This window comes from Triticum dicoccoides, chromosome 4B (genome assembly GCF_002162155.2).
Source record: "Triticum dicoccoides isolate Atlit2015 ecotype Zavitan chromosome 4B, WEW_v2.0, whole genome shotgun sequence".
NCBI lineage: Eukaryota > Viridiplantae > Streptophyta > Magnoliopsida > Poales > Poaceae > Triticum > Triticum dicoccoides.
The window spans coordinates 343403724-343416917 of NC_041387.1; positions in this window are offsets into that span (position 1 = coordinate 343403724).

Below are 13194 nucleotides of genomic sequence, written 5' to 3' on the forward strand. Positions count from 1 at the left end.
GCTCCCCGAAGCCGCCGCCAAGAAGGTCCTCAAAATCAACACCAAGGGTGCTGAGGAGCAGTCTGCTCCGGCAAGCCCTAGGGTTTGTTCCGTTGAAGCAGACGCTCCCGACAAGTTTTGCTCCGGCAAGCTTGTCGGGGAACGTCAAGCTCCGGCTGAGCCGCAGGTTCTCGTCGTAGAAGCGGATGCTCCCGCAGCAGCAGATGTGCCTTTAGTCCTTGTTGTCAAGCCGCAAGCTCCAGCATGGGCACAGCAGATTGTCCGTTTCCTTCAGACAGGAGAACTTCCCGAAGAGCAAGAAGAAGCGGAAAGAGTAGCCCGGCAGTCAAGTATGTACCAGTTTGTCGACAACACACTGTACAGAAGAAGACTCACCAGCGTGAAATTGAAGTGTATTCACCGGGAAGACGGACAAAAGTTGTTGGCAGAGATACATGGAGGCATATGTGGTCACCACATTGGCGCAAGAGCACTTGCCGGCAAAGCGTTCCGGCAAGGTTTCTTTTGGCCGACAGCCCTCCAGGATGCAACTGCACAAGTAACCAAGTGTGAAGCGTGCCAGTTCCATTCCAAGCAGATACACCAGCCAGCTCAAGCTCTCTAGACGATCCCTTTATCCTGGCCATTTTCGGTCTGGGGGCTCGACATCCTCGGCCCCTTTCCCCGAGCTGTCGGGGGCTTTGAGTACTTGTACGTTGCAATCGACAAGTTCACAAAGTGGCCGGAAGTGGAAGTAGTGAGGAAGGTGATAGCACAGTCAGCAGTCAAGTTCTTCAGGTCGATTGTTTGCGGCTTCGGGATCCCTAACAGGATCATCACCGACAACGGCACGCAATTCATGAGCCGCACCTTCATGCAGTACGTCCAAGACCTTGGCGCCAAGGTCTGCTTCGCTTCTGTTGCTCATCCGAGAAGTAACGGTCAAGCGGAGAGGGCGAATGCTGAAGTGCTGTGCAGGCTCAAGACTAGGACTTTCGATAGGCTGCACAAGTGCGGAAAGAACTGGATTGAGGAGCTGCCGGTGGTTCTTTGGTCGATCAGGACGACGCCAAATCGAGCCACTGGCCAGACACCTTTCGCTCTAGTCTATGGAGCAGAGGCAGTTCTCCCCACGGAACTCGTATACGGGTCAACTCGAGTGCTCGCTTATGATGAGCTTGAGCAAGAGCAGTTGCGACAAGATGACGCGCTGCTCCTTGAGGAGGACCGTCTTCAGGCCGCTGTACGAGCTGCTCGATACCAGCAAGCTTTGCGCCGCTACCATAGCCGCAAAGTTAATGCCAGAAGTCTCGAGGAAGGCGACCTTGTTCTTCGGTGCGTTCAGTCCGCCAAGAATTCCAACAAGTTGACGCCGAAGTGGGAAGGCCCTTACCGGGTGAAACGAGTCACTAGGCCTGGCACTGTTCGCCTTGAGACCGAAGATGGCATTCCGGTGAGCAACTCCTGGAACATTGAGCATCTTCGTAAGTTTTACCCGTAAGGCGCGGTTGCCCGAACCTGTTCCGGCAACCACCTTTTGTACAAGTCTTGCCGATGTTGCATGTAATCCTTTGTACGAAGCCGGGCGCAGACCCCGTGCATAAGTAAAGCTCATGTACTCCGCACATCTTGTCAATTTCATGCTTTCTCCTTTTTTTTGCATGTGTTATCTGACACTTTGTGCAGCGCCTACCCCCGGTAAGCAATAACGAGCCGTAAGGCTCCATATCTTTATTTTTCTCTTCTTTCTTTTTCTCAAAAAGGAAAGGAAGGTTCCCTCGCCAACAAGTTTTCCGGGGGGAAAGGAGAAGATAATGGTGTGGACCAAGCGTCGTTCGAGGAAGTTTCTCCTTACCGGGAAGCAAACGACAGAAAAGCTAAGTTGCTAAAGTTTGAGCAATCAGTTTTAAATTTTTTAGTTATCTTCCTCGAACGACCGTGCTTTGTATGGAAAATCTGTGCGCGGAGGAACCAACTCGTAGCTAGTTGCGCCCTTACTTTGTTTCGAGTCCGCTCAACGACTTAAGTGAGCTGCGACTAGTTGCGACAAGGTTTCTTGTCGGAAGCGGCACCGCCAGCAGGCTGCTGACGTCCCGCACTCAGCGCTCGCGGCCCAGGTGCCTGCGCCGACAAGTTCCCTAAAAGGGTAGGGCAAAAACATACAAAGGAAGGAATCAAGTAAAGGAAATAACATAACAATCGCTACCCGAAATAGTCATATTATAAGATAGCTTGTCGCAGCTCTAACAGATTGTTCTCATAACATGACCAGCAGCGACAAGAAAAGGAGAAAACAGGTGGCCTAATCTACACGATCGCCCTCAACCCTCTTGATCCCGCTCACCTTGTCCACAATGGGTGCGACAAGGGTCTTGAGCGCTTCCAGATCAGCATCCGGCGGCAAGGTCTTGAGGACGTTGGTGGGGTTGAGGCCTGGGTTGCGGAAGGCCACTTTCACCAGCACCTTTTGAAGAGCTCCCGCGCAGATCTTGCGCGACTCGTCGGCCAGCTGCTTTGGGATCTTCTCCCGGAGTCGCTGGAGGGCCATCGCCACGCCTTTGAAGAACAAGCTGAGCTTGGCACTGGGTTGGAGGGGCTCATCGGACGAATACCCGAGATCCTCCATCCCTAGTTGCGCCAGCTCCCCATCGATGGATGCGGCAACATCCATGAGACCCTCCGTCCAGTGCTCCACATTCTCCCTAAAAGTGTTCTGGGCGGCGGCAGCACTCGCCAGCAGCGCCTCGTCGTCCTTGATCTTCTCCTTCAAGGCCACCTCCTACTCCCTGGCGCCGTCCAGTGTCTTGGTCAAAGTAACCAACTTCAACTCAAGATCTGCGTTGGAGTCCTTGGCGGTGCTAAGCTCTTTGCTCCTCTCAGCGAGACGACCCTGCAGCTCACCATGAGCGGCGGCGTCCTTCTCGCGCTCACGCTTGAGCACAGCAAGCTCCTCGCCGCTCGCTTTGAGATCGGCCTCCAGCTGCGCCATCTTCGTCTCCAGCTCCTTCTTGGCGGCCTCGGCAGCTGCGGCAGCATCCTCTGCTTCCTTGAGAGCCCCGCCAAATGTTTGCTCGCACGCGGCAAGCTCCTCCTCGTGGCTGTCAAGGTTGACCTTGCGCTGCGGCAACTCGCCTTCCTGCGCAGATAGCTTTTCGGCAACAAGCCGCTGTTGCTCTTCAACTTCAGCCTTCTCGAGGAGGAAAGCTTTCCGCTCCTCGGCAACTTGCTCCCGCTCCTCTGCCAGGGATCAGAGAGCTTCCTGCCTGAGACCCCGGAGCTCCTCCGCGCGCTTCTCGATGTCCACTACCGCCTTCGCGACAAGCGCTTCTCGGGATACCAGCTTGGCTTGTCGGGCGCGGTAGAGCGACGACAGCTTCCGCAGCAGCTGCTCCTCCTCAGGCTCGTCGCTGCTGCTGCTTGGTGCGTCGACCAGCGTCAGCCCAGCGGAGGCGAGCACCTCTCCATCCAAGATCTCTCCTTCGACCGGCGCCCCGGAGCTTGACGCCCAGGGGAGCTTGATGAAGATGCCGTCACCGGCCTTCAAATAGGCGCCGGGCTGGGGCTCTTCGGAGCCTGGCACTACAGCAGCGGCGGAGGGATCGGTGGTCGGCGTAGTGCTTGACGCTCCTGCAGCCTCGGGGCCGTCAGTGCGATCGCCGGATCCCTCGCCAGCTTCGGCGGCGGCAGCTTTGGCGGCCTCTTCGCCGGCGGGATCATCTGCGCCGGCTTCTCCTTCGGTGGCAACAGCGTCGTCGGTATTGCTACGCGCGTTCTCCTCGCCGGAGACCTCGGTTTCCATCGGCTCCGTGGCAGATGGATCTGACGAACGGAAAAAGGAGAAAAGTCAAGCAAATATCCAAAAAGAAAATCAGAAGAAGAAGAACCCAAGGGAAGTTTTCAAGCAAGAGGATACCTGTACTAGGATCTGCAGTCATGGTCTCAACCACTGGAGGGTCGCTAGTGCTGTCCCTTGCCGGAGAACTGTCCCTTGCCGGAGAACGCTCCCTTGCTGGGGAATCCTCCCTTGGCGGTGTAGTCGAAGCAGATGGCATTTCGGGAGCGGCTTCCGGGCACTCCTGGTGAGGCTGCTCTGCTCCTACACAAACCAATAGTCAGATATCAGCAAAGAAAGAGCACCCATGCGCGCCTGACAGCAGGAAGTAAACTATATACTTACGCTGGGGGCTGCGCTGGGGGCTGCTTTGGGGAATAGTTGCCGGGTCCGGCAAGGTGGTCTCGGACACACCCCCTGCTGTCGTGGTGGGTTCGTCCTTGATGACAATCACCGGGACCTTGGCTCTCTTCGCCGCTCTCTGGGCCAGGGTCCTGAAAAGGAATGGGTTCGGAGTAAAGCAAATCAGATACAAGACAAAACAGCAAGAATTGAAGAACTACAAGTACATCAAAGAATCTTACTCTTCTTATTCCTCGTCGGAGCTGAGCGCGGAGAGATCGAAGTCCGTCTCACCTCCGGTGCGACGAGGCGGAGGAGTAGGTTCCCTTGTCCGCTTGGCAGGAGCAGTAGCGGTGGACCGGGAAGACCCCGCTTCAGTTGCCGCAACGGCGTGAGGCGCTCCCACGGCAACAGTGTTTGCCGCGGTAGAGCGTGTCGCGCGGCACGGCGGCTGTTGACTCGTCTGCTGCCCTGCTACGTCCCCGGCCTTGCGGAGACGCCTTCTTTGTGGAGCTGGGGGCTCCGCTTGTGGCGAGCTGGCTGAAGGTGGGGAGGAGGAGGAGCCGATCTTCAACGAGTCGCTCGCGCCCTCGGCGGGCTCGCTTGACTCAGCTTCAGGCCCGACAAGCTCTTCCTCGCCGGCAAGCTCCTCTCGCTCGACAAGGCTTGCCGCCTCTGCCTCCTCCACGGTGAATCCGAACTCGCCCGCGGAAGCGGCTGGTGCCGCCTCTTCCAGCCTGGTGGCGATGCGCTGCATCTCATCATCGGTGGTGTCGCGGGTGAGGCTCTTCTGTTCATCGGGGCGGACCGGCACTTCTACCAAGCCGTCAAAGAACTCCTGCACGACGTCGTCTGCAGGCTCTTGCCAGGTTGGGACAATTCCATGCGAATCACACAGCGGCATCATTGCACGGATGCGGTCGAGCGAGGAGTTGTTGCACAGCGGAACGACACCCCTCGGCAACATGAACGCTTCAGGATGTTGAGGATCGCGCTTGAACAGTTCCAGGATCATCGCGTCTAGTTCCAGGACAGTGAAGTTGAAGTTGAGGCCCGGGCGTAGCCTCATGATATCCACCGCGTTCTGGAACTCCCAAGCGGGTCTCCTCCTCTCCTGCAGGGGGGCGATGCGGCGGCGAAGAAAATTTGCGCCAACAGCGCCTACGGTGAGCCCGGCAAGCCTGAGGCGTAGGATCCGGGTGACGGCAATCTTCAGTCTATCGTCTTCCGGGGCCACGTTGCTCCAATCGTTGCCGCGCGCTACTGGAGCTTGGCGCTGGGCGGTAAATGGCTGCGGGTTCTCCTCGACAATCCAGCACCATTCTGCTCTCCATTCCTCCCACTTGCTGCGGAGCTCTCCCTCCAGATAAGCTTCCTTCTTGCCAGCTCTCGAGATCCAGGCGATTCCGCCGGATAGAGGCTCCCCTCTCTCAACTCAGGGCATAAAGAAGTGGCGGAAAAGAGCTACATTTGGATAGACTCCGACAAAGTTTTCGCAGAGATGTGCGAAAACTGCCATGGTCAGAACAGCATTGGGGGTGAATTCAAGGAGGCGGAACCCGTAGGTGTTCATGATATCGCAGAAAAATTCAGAGAAAGGCGGGCAGAGCCCGCAGTAGAAGAACAGCGCGAAGAAAGGGTATCCATTCGGAGCCAGTTCCGAAGCGGCAGCTGGGAGTACCTTCGTACGCGGATGCGCTCGCGTCTCCGTCGACCAGAAGAGGTAGTAGTACTCCCTCAGCTCCTTCGCGGCGAGCTGGGGGGGGGGGAAGATTGCCCGCTCCTTTCGCAGCGCCACGAGCCGCTGCGCCTCGGCCGACTTCATGACCTTCCCCTTGTCGGCTTTCGGAGCCATGGCGGAGGTGGTGGGGGAGATCGACGACGTAGGTGATGCTGGTGACGATGGGGGGCGGAGCGCTGCTCTCTTTCAACTTTGGGAAGAAGGGGGGAGCGGCGGAGATTTCTGAGATTGGAGTAGCAACCGGCGAGATGGGCGAACTGCCCCTGTTTCCCCTGCTTATAAAGAGGGAGGGGGCGGGCGTTCCGTCTTTTCGAATAAAGAAACCACCCACGATCTCTCCCACGATGCCGCATTCGACGCGTGCTGTTCGGGGAAGGCGTGGTGGATACGGAGTAAGATACGGCGTAACCCAGGCCACGCGTGCCCGTGCCCTATTTTGGGCCTGGCCCAACAGCGCTCGGCACCGTGTGTGGCCCAGGCCCGGGGGCTCCTGTCGGTGTACTAGAGTAGGGGTACCCTAGTATCCCTAACTTGTGCACGGGCAGTTGCAGCACCCCGCGGCAAGGCTTGCCGGGTGACCGCCAAGGTCCTCCGTGGTTCCTTTGGAGCCATTCAAGAACAAAGTATTCAAGCCAAGGAGACAAGGCCCCGGCAAGAGGAGCTTGCCGGGAAGGCCAACCAAGGCATCTCAAGGAACTTGCCGCGACGCGCCACGCGTCCCCGCAAGGCCCGGTGAGCGACAAGCTTCCGGACGCAACAAGACAACGACTGCGGCAAGGCGCTTGCCGCGGCAAGCTACCACTCTGTACCCGCGCTCCAGCACATCCACCAACGTGTCGCCCTGGGGCCTTTCCAGGCGCGCGTGGCAAGAGGCTGTGCAGCCACCAGTGCGCAGTGGCAAGCGACGCTGACAAGACTACCATCGTGGCGAGCGGTGGCGTCCCTGACGGTCCCTTTTTGCACTATTTGGGCGACGCAGACGGGCATTTAATGCCTTTGTCCCCTGCCGTCAGGGTTAGGTATGATACACTGTACAGGTAGTTGTACCAACCGCAATTCCTTTCTCCATTTTTACCCTTGTCCACGTTGCCACCTGTCGGAGACCCCTTTAGCATATAAAAGGAGGCCCATGCGCAACATTGGGGGGGGGGGGTTCGAAGACAGAAAAACACTCACGCTCGGTCTCGTTAGCAGCTAGTGTGTACTGTAGCACCCAGCGCTCCCGAGCAAGAACTCAATATACTCAGACATGCAACAGTATGAGTGTTATCTCTCTGGAGAGCTCCGAAGCTGGGTAAACTGCTCGTGTGCTCCGCCTCAATCCGCTCTTCGTGCGATCTCCGCCCCCCGCCGAACCGAAAGGGGCTCGGTCCGCCGGTCCCATAGGTTTTCGTGGATCAGTTTCCCGACAAGCTTCAACCTGATAAGCTCGAACCCAAATCAGAGAAGTGCGTCCTCATAGAATACCCAAAGGAATCTGTTGGGTACACCTTCTATCACAAGATCTGAAGGCAAGATACTTGTTGCTAAGAATGGATCCTTTCTAGAGAAGGAGTTTCTCTCGTAAGAAGTGAGTGGGATGAAAGTAGAACTTGATGAGGTAATTGTACCTTCTCCCGAACTGGAAAGTAGTTCATCACAGAAATCAATTCCAGTGATTCCTACACCAATTAGGGAGGAAGCTAATGATGATGATCATGAAACTTCAGATCAAGTTATTACCGAACCTCGTCGATCTTCCAGAGTACAATCCGCACCAGAGTGGTACGGCAATCCTATTCTGGAAGTCATGTTACTAGACCATGATGAACCTACGAACTATGAGGCAGCGATGATGAGCCCAGATTCCGTGAAATGGCTTGAGGCCATGAAATCTGAGATGGGATCCATGTATGAGAACAAAGTGTGGACTTTGGTGGACTTGCCCGATGATCGGCAAGCCATATTAAATAAATGGATCTTCAAGAGGAAGATGGACACTTATAGTAGTGTTACTATCTACAAAGCTCGACTTGTCACAAAAAGGTTTTCAACAAGTTCAAGGTGTTGACTACAATGAGATTTTCTCAACTGTAGAGATGCTTAAATCCGTCCGAATCATGTTAGCAGTTGCCATATTTTATGAAATCAGGCAAATGGATGTCAAAACCGCATTCCTTAAATGGATATTTCTTAAAGAGGAGTTGTATATGATGCAACCAGAAGGTTCTGTCAATCCTAAAGGTACTAACAAGAGGTGCAAGCTCCAACGATCCATCTATGGACTGGTGCAAGCATCTCGGAGTTGGAATATACACTTTGATGAGTTGATCAAAGCACATCGTTTTATACAGACTTGCCGTGAAGCCTGTATTTACAAGAAAGTGAGTGGGAGCACTACAGCCTTTCTGAAAAATATATGTGAATGACATATTGTTGATCGGAAATGATGTAGAATTTTCTGGAAAGCATAAAGGAGAGTATGAAAGGATTTTTTCAAAGAAATAACTCTGTGAAGTTTCTTATATATTCGGCATCAAGATCTATAGAGATAGATCAAGACGCTTGATAAGATTTTTCAATGAATACATACCTTCAGAAGTTTTTTGAAAGAGTTCAAAATGGATCAGTCAAAGAAGAAGTTCTTGCCTGTATTACAAGGTGTAAAGTTGAGTAAGACTCAAAGCCCGACCACGACATAAGATAGAAAGAGAATGAAAGTCATTCCCTATGCCACAGTCATAGGTTCTATAAAGTATGTTGTGCTGTGTACCATACCTATTGTGCACCTTGCCATGAGTTTGGCAAGGGGGTACAATAGTGATCTAAGAGCAGATCATTGGACAGCGGTCAAAATTATTCTTAGTGAGGACTAAGGAAATATTTCTCGGTTATGGAGATGATAAAAAGTTCGCCATAAAGAGTTACATCGATGCAAGCTTTTACACTGGTCCACATGACTCTAAGACTCAATATGGATACATATTGAAAGTGGGAGCAATTAGCTAGAGTAGCTCCATGGAGAGCATTGTACACATAGAATATTTGCAAAATACATACGGCTCTGAATGTGATAGACCCATTGACTAAACTTCTCTCACGAGCAAAACATGATCACACCGTAGTACTCTTTGGGTGTTAATCACATAGCGATGTGAACTAGATTACTGATTCTAGAAAACCTTTTGGGTGTTGGTCCCATGGCGATATGAACTATGGGTGTTAATCACATACAGATGTGAACTATTGGTGTTAAATCACATGGCGATGTGAACTAGATTACTGACTCTAGTGCAAGTGGGAGACCGAAGGAAATTTACCCTAGAGGAAATAATAAAGGTATTATTTATTTCCTTATATCATGATAAATGTTTATTATTCATGCTAGAATTGTATTAACCGGAAACTTAGTACATGTGTGAATACATAGACAAAACATATTGTCCCTAGTATGCCTCTACTAGACTAGCTCGTTAATCAAAGATGGTTATGTTTCCTAACCATAGACATGTGTTGTCATTTGATGAACGGGATCACATCATTAGGAGAATGATGTGATGGACATGACCCATCTGTTAGCTTAGCATTATGATCATTACAGTTTCATTGCTACTCCTCTCTTCATGACTTATACATGTTCGTCAGACTATGAGATTATGCAACTCCCAAATAACAGAGGAACACCTTGTGTTCTATCAAACATCATAACGTAAATGGGTGATTATAAAGATGCTCTACAGGTGTCTCCGAAGGTGTTTGTTGGGTTGGCATAGATCGAGATTGGGATTTTTCACTCTGTGTATCGAAGAGGTATCTCTGGGCCCTCTCGGTAATGCACATCACTATGAGCCTTGCAAACAATGTGACTAATGAGTTAGTTGCGGGATGATGCATTACAGAACGAGTAAAGAGACTTGCCGGTAACGAGATTGAACTAGGTATGATGATACCGACGACCGAATCTCGGGCAAGTAACATACCGATGAAAAAGGAAACAACGTATATTGTTGTGCGGTTTGACCAATAAATATATTCGTAGAATATGTGGGAGCCAATATGAGCATCTAGGTTCCTCTATTGATTATTGACTGGAGATATGTCTCAGTCATGTCTACATAATTCTCGAACCCGTAGGGTCCGCACGCTTAAAGTTCGATGACGATTTGTATTATGAGTTATGTGTTTTGATGACCGAAGTTTGTTCGGAGTCCCGGATGAGATCACAGACATGACGAGGAGTCTCAAAATGATGGAGACATAAAGATCGATATACTGGAAGGCTATATTCTCACATCGGAAAGGTTCCGAGTGATTCGGGTATTTTTCGGAGTACCGAGGAGTTACGGGAATTCGCCGGGGGAAGTAGTGGGCCTTAATGGGCCATACGTGAAAGGAGAAAAGGGCCTCAAGGGGTGGCCGCCCCCCACGCATGGGCTGGTCTGAATTGGACTAGGAGGGGGCGGCGTCCCCTTCCTTCCTTCTCCCATCTTCCTCCTTCTCTCCCTTCTCCTAGTTGGAATAGGAAAGGGGGGCCCGAATCCTACTTGGATCGAGAGTCCAAGTAGGACTCCCCCTTTGGCGTGCCCCCTCTAGTCCGGCCTCCTCTTCCTCCCTCCTTTATATACCTGGGCAGGGGGAACCCCAAAGGACTCAAAGATTTGTCTTAGCCATGTGCGGTGCCCCCTCCACAGTTACACACCTCGGTCATATCGTCGTAGTGCTTAGGCGAAGCCCTGCGCCAGTAACTTCATCATCACCATGGCCACGCCGTCGTGCTGACGAAACTCTCCCTCGGTGTCAACTTGATCAAGAGTACGAGGGACGTCACCGAGCTGAACGTGTGCTGAACGCAGAGGTGCCGTACGTTATGTACTTGATCGATTGGATCGTGAAGAAGTTCGACTACATCAACTGCGTTATTGAAACGCTTCCGCTTTCGGTCTACGAGGGTACGTGGACACACTCTTCCCTCTCGTTGCTATGCATCACCTAGATAGATCTTGCGTGATCGTAGGAAATTTTTTGAAATTACCACGTTCCCCAACAAAAGCCCTATCATGTTTCTTCTTCTTTTTCTTTTTAGAAGGACTAGGTGCATCAGTGTCAATTCTTTGATAGTCTTGTTCAATTCTCTTTGTGTGTCCCTCAGGATAAAGTGGTTCCTGAGTCATTTTACCTCCTCTAGTTGCTACTCTAACATCAAAGTCACTTATATTATTGTTCATTTCATCAAGCAACTCTCTTCGAGATTTAGCAATTTGTTCTAATTGAGTTTGAACCATAGAGGCATGCTTTCCTACACCTCTAACATCATTTGAGATTCTAAATAACAAGTCACTTAAGCGAGCAATCATATCAGAGTTGTATTTCAATTGTTTCATAACATTTGCATTGAAGTGATCTTGCTTTCTAATGTAATTATCAAACTCATAAAGGCATTGGCTAGGATGTTTATTACGAGGATCATCACTATCATTTAATTTCATTAAAGATTTTACCTCTACCACCTTAGGTGGTGGTGGTGCTTCAAGCCCATGTATTTCTTCAATAGGTGGTAAATTTTTAACATCATCAGCTTTAATACCTTTTTCCTTCATAGATTTATTTGCCTCTTGCATATCTTCAGGACTGAGATATAAGATACCCCTCTTCTTCGGAGTGGGTTTAATAGGTGTTTCAGGAGGAGTCCGATAATCATAATTTTTTGATATGTTATTCAATAATTCTTCAGCTTTCCCAATAGTTCGTTCCAAGAAAATACAACTAGCACAACTATCTAGGAAATCCCTAGAAGCATCGGTTAGTCCATTATAGAAGATATCAGGTATTTCATTTTTATTAAGAGGATGATCAGTCAAAGCATTAAGCAATTGGAGAAGCCTCCCCCAAGCTTGTGGGATAATCTCTTCTTCAATTTGCACAAAGTTAAATATTTCCTGCAAGGAAGCTTGTTACTTATGAGCAGGGAAATATTTTTCAGAGAAGTAATATATCATATCCTGGGGACTACGCACACAACCAGGAGACATAGTATTGTACCAAGCTTTAGCATCACCCTTTAATGAGAACGGAAATAACTTGAGAATATAGTAATAGCAAATCTTCTCATCATGAGCAAAAAGGGTGGCTATATCATTCAGTTTAGTAAGATGTGCCACAACAGTTTGAGTTTCATAACCATGGAAAGGATCAGATTCAACCGAAGTAATTAACTCCGGGTCAACAGAGAATTCATAATCCTTATCATCCATAAAAATAGGTGAAGTAGCAAACTCAGGATCACATTTCATTTTAGCATTTAGAGATCTTTCTTTATATTTGCATAATAATTTATCTAGATCATCTCTACCTTACAAGTAAGAATATCTCTAGTTGCCTCCTCACTCATAGTATATCCTTCCGGTACCTTTGGCAATTCATATCTAGGAGGACTAGTTCTAGTAGGTGTTTCAAGATTTTCAGTTCCAAATTCATCATCAGATTCAACAATATCATGTTGTCTTACTCTAGCAATTGGTTCATCAAGAAATTGACCTAGTGGCACATCATCATCAAGCAAGGTACTAGCATCATCATGAGTAGCATTCATAGTAGAAGTAGCATCATCAATAACTTGCGACATATCAGAATTAATAGCATGTGGTGGTGTTGTAGTTTACTTATAACAGAAGGCGAATCTAAAGCGGAGCTGGATGGCAGTTCCTTCCCTCCCCTCGTCTTGGAGGAAAAATCTTTGCCTTAGCATCCTTCAGATTCTTCATAGTGATAATATGATAATAATCCCAAGTGACTCAACAAATATTGCTATCCTCCCTGGCAACGATGCCAGAAAAACGTCTTGATAACCCACAAGTATAGGGGATCGCAACAGTTTTCGAGGGTAGAGTATTCAACCCAAATTTATAGATTTGACACAGGGGGAGCAAAGAATATTTGAAGGTATTAGCAGCTGAGTTGTCAATTCAACCACACCTGGAGATTAATTATCTGCAGCAAAGTGATTAGTAGCACAGTAATATGATAGTTTTGATGATAGCAGCACTAGAAATGGTAACGGTAATAGTGATAGCAATGATTTTGTAGAAGTAACGATAGAAATAGCAACAGTAGTAACTTAGCAAGAACAATATAAGATAAATTCGTAGGCATTAGATCGGTGACTTGTTGGATGATATTCATCATGAGATAGTTATAACCTAGGGCGATATAGCACTAGCCCTAGTTCATAAATATAATGTTGGCATGTGTTCCATAAATAGTCATACGTGCATATGGAAAGAACTTGCATGCCATATTTTGTCCTACCCTCCCGTGACAGCGG